At 35.3% G+C, this 4,086-nt stretch overlaps 1 non-coding gene across 1 annotated transcript; it reads left to right on the forward strand.

Moving 5' to 3' along the window:
• The first annotated feature begins 1,414 nt into the window (after positions 1 to 1,414).
• LOC118710746 lies at positions 1,415 to 1,562 on the forward strand. Its single transcript, XR_004985513.1, has one exon. It is a non-coding gene; the product is annotated as a small nucleolar RNA SNORA12 (small nucleolar RNA).
• Positions 1,563 to 4,086: the final 2,524 nt, after the last annotated feature.

Raw genomic sequence — 4,086 nt, forward strand, 5'->3', positions numbered from 1 at the left:
TATAAAATTCTAAAAGAAAACGGCATCTTTGGAACCTTGAGGAAGGCAAAGATTTCTTAGATACAATGACCAAAAAAGGCATTAATCAGAAACGACAGATGGAACTTCATCAAAATGTAAAACTTCTGTTATTCCAATGAATCCATTTAAAAATTGAAAATAGCCAAAACCAGTTTGGCTCAGTGGATAGAGTGTCAGCCTGCAGACTGAAAGGTCTTGGGTTCGATTCCGGTCAAGAACATGTACCTTGGTTTCGGGCACATCCCCAGTGGGGGGTGTGCAAGAGGCAGCTGGTCGATGTTTCTCTCTCATCAATGTTTCTGACTTTCTATTTTTTCTCTCTTCTTCTCTGTAAAAAATCAATAAAATATATTTTTAAAAACTAAAAAGTAAAAATACACTGTATCTGATAAGGAACTTGAATCCAGAACACTATATATAAATATATATATAAAAAATCCTTACAACTCAATAATACAACAACCTGGTATTTTTAAGTGAGCAAAAGATTTCAATAGACACTTCACGGAGAAGATATAGAAATAGTAGCACATGCAAAGATGCTCAGTCTTATTAGTCATTAGAAATGCAAGTTAAACACACAATGAGATGTCACTACATTTATATTTTTATTTTTTTAATTTTAAAAAATATATATATTTCTTTATTGATTTTAGAGAGGAAGGAAGAGGGAGAGAGAAATAGAAACATCAATGATGAGAGAGAATCACTGATTGGCTGCCTCCTGCACAGCCCCCACCGGGGAGAGAGCCTGCGACCCAGGCATGTGACCTTGGCCAGAATCAAACCTGGGACCCTTCTGTCCGCAGGCCGACCGTCGCTCTATCCACTGAGCCAAGCCAGCTAGGACAATATCACTATATCTAATATTTTTTAAATGTTGGCGAGGATGTAGAGCAATTGGCATTCTCATACATGGCTAAAGAGATACAACTTTGAGAAAATGATTTGACAGTTTCTTAAAAATATCAACATGCACTTATATATGACCCATAAATTTCACTCCTAGGTGTTTATTCAAGAAAAGGAAAATAGGTCCATACAAAGACTTGGACACAAATGTTCACAGCAGTTTTATTCATAGTAACCCCTGAAAATAATCCATCAACATGTGAACGGATAAACAAATTGTAGTGTACTCATACAATGGACTATTACTCAGCAATGGAAAAGAACTCACTACAGTACACACAGTATGAATGGATCCCATAAACTTTAGCCGAGCAAAAGGAGACATACACAAAAGATTGCATAGTATATGATTATATTTATTTAAAATTCTACAAAAGGAAAATCTATAATGACAAAAAAGCGAAAAGTTGCTGCCTGGCACTGGGGATATGTGTGTGGAGAGAGCTGATGGGAATTCTTTCAGAGTAATATAAATATCTATTCATGTGGTGGTTTTCTTTCTGGCACATTTGTTAAGTTTTCAAATGGGCCTGACTCTGCCACATATATTATATGATAGCTGTGAAAGGCTTGATGACAAAAAGATCTCTCTCTAGCCTGTCCTGCATCAGAGATTGGCTCCCACATGTAAAAATAAATAAATAAATAAATTAATTAATTAATTAATATTCAGTGATTGTTGTATATATTATACATTTGTCAAAACTCATCATATGAAATAGACAAAATGGATGCATTTCTTTGTGCATAAATTATTGCATGGAGTTGATTTTAAAGTATCAGGAATAATAAATATTTTGAAGTGTAAAATTTACAAATTATTGATAGGTTTAACATAAAACCCACATACTGTAGCAGAATGGGCTTGTATATTGCAGTTAATAGTTTCTCTTCTGATTATTCAATTATTCCTTTAAACCATTAAATATGACATAAAATGTAACTCATTTTTACAATGGCTATCGTTGTTGGGCTTTTTTAACTTTTTTTTTTAATTCTCACCCTAAGATATGTTTTTGATTGATTTTTAGAGAGAGAGAGAAAGCAACATTGATGTGAGAAAAAATATCATTCAGTTGGCTCTCTTATGCGCCCCAATCAGGGATTAAACCCAAAACCTAGTATGTGACCTGACTGGGAATTGAACCTATAACTTTTTGGTGTATGGGATGATGCTCCAACCAATTTAGCCATCATACCAGGCCAATGGCTATGTTTTTTACAAAGTAGAATGTGATATTTTAAAAAAGATTTTTTTATTGGCTTTTAAAGAGAGAGAAAGAAAGGTAAGGAGAGAAGGAGCGAGGGAAAGAGGGGGAGAGGGAAAGAGAGAAACATCAATGTGAGAAACAAACATCAATCAGGTGCATCCTACTGGGGATTGAGACTGCAACCCTGATTGGGGATCAAGCCAGCAACCTTTTGATGCACAGGACAGTACAAAACCAACTGAGCCACACCAGCCAGGGCTGAATGTGACATTTTGAAAAAAAACTTTTAAATGTCTTATGAGCAGCATGCTAACAGACTTGTAAAACTTTCCCTCTAAAAAGTTAATAATTTACTATGTAGTATGTACAAATAGATAATACCAAAATGAATGAAAATAGGGCTTGTTCTCATGAAGTTAACAGTACTTTATAATGGATAAGAAAGTCATACGTATGCTCCAAAATATGTTAGTAACATACCACTTTTCCTATGCCAGGCACTTCAGTTGATTTAATCCACACAACAATCTTTACAGGCAGGTGTTAGTATTCACCTTTCCAAAGGGGTAATTGAAGTCTGGAGAGATTAAAAAACTAGTCCAAGCCCATCCAATATGACTCAGTTGGTTGAGCATTGGGCCATGCACTAAGAAGTCACCGGTTCAGTTCCCCGTCAGATAATGTGCCCTGGCTGCAGGCTTAATCCCCAATAGGGTGGATTCTAGAGGCAGCCCATTGATACTTCTCTCCCTCTCCCTCTCCCTTCCTCACTCTTTAAACAATAAAAACATTTAAAAAAAACAAACAACAAAAAAAAAAACCAACCTTGCTCAAAGTAAAAAACTAATAGGTAGTGATTTTGTAGTTCTGCCTAACTCCAAAGTCCATATTCTATTAACAAATTCAGAGTAAAATAAATGACAAATGTCAGTAACAAAGTGCTGTGGAAGTTGAAGAGTTGTCGGAAAGTATAACTTGTTTGGTGGGCTCAGAAAGGCTTGCTTCATGCAAGCAATCCTTGAACACTTGAAGGATAAGTATGATGCCAACAGAAAAATTGCAAGAGCTTACTGTAGGCAAAGGGATTTCCATGAACATGGGGGCAGGACAAACAAGCTTCAGGAACATTGTGCTTGTGCATTGTGCTTTCTCAGTACATCTTAAAAGTATTAAGAGAGACAGAATATAAATAAACATATTAAGAATCACTCTATTTTATTTATTTATTTATTTATTTATTTATCTATTTATTTATTTTAAGAAAGAGGAGTTTTTAGTTCACAAAATTTGAGCTATGAGATATGAATCATTAATATTTATATCAGGAATTGTGCTTTGCTGAAACCAGAAGGAAATCTATCAGACAATGGCTTATTCAAATAAGGGGTTTTTATCTCGCAAAGTCTAGGACTCTGATTGCATCAGGGACTCATGTTTCTTCTGTCTTCCACCGATTTTAAAAGGCAGTGGTGAACCTCCGAAGACTTGTGAGAAGGAAAACCTTTTCAAAGGTTTGGGAACAGTGTTTTGAATAGATTGAAATGGGAGGTGAAGAGGGGAAATTCAGAAAATGAGATCAGTAGTCTAGGAGAGAGGTCATAAAAGCCAGAACTACGTTCGTGGTCACTTTCAGCATGAAGAGGGAAATAAATAAAGAGATATCTTGAGACACAACAAAGAAAAAAAATTTTTTTTTGTTTATTTGCCCACATGAAGGTGCCATAAGATAGGGAGAGATTGATTGTCTATGTGTAATAGGCCATTTTATAAAGCAAGATCCCTCTAATTGTTGGCTAGTAAAGGATTAGGAAGATAGATCAGAGAAATTAGATTTCAAAGAGAAAAACAGGTTGGTGGTGTTGGTGGTGGTTTTCTTTTTTTCAGATTAGCATAAAAATTGGAGATAGAAATATTTTGAGGTTGAGAAAATTGAGGTAGGTAG

Source organism: Pipistrellus kuhlii, unplaced genomic scaffold (assembly GCF_014108245.1).
Source record: "Pipistrellus kuhlii isolate mPipKuh1 unplaced genomic scaffold, mPipKuh1.p scaffold_m20_p_1, whole genome shotgun sequence".
Lineage (NCBI taxonomy): Eukaryota > Metazoa > Chordata > Mammalia > Chiroptera > Vespertilionidae > Pipistrellus > Pipistrellus kuhlii.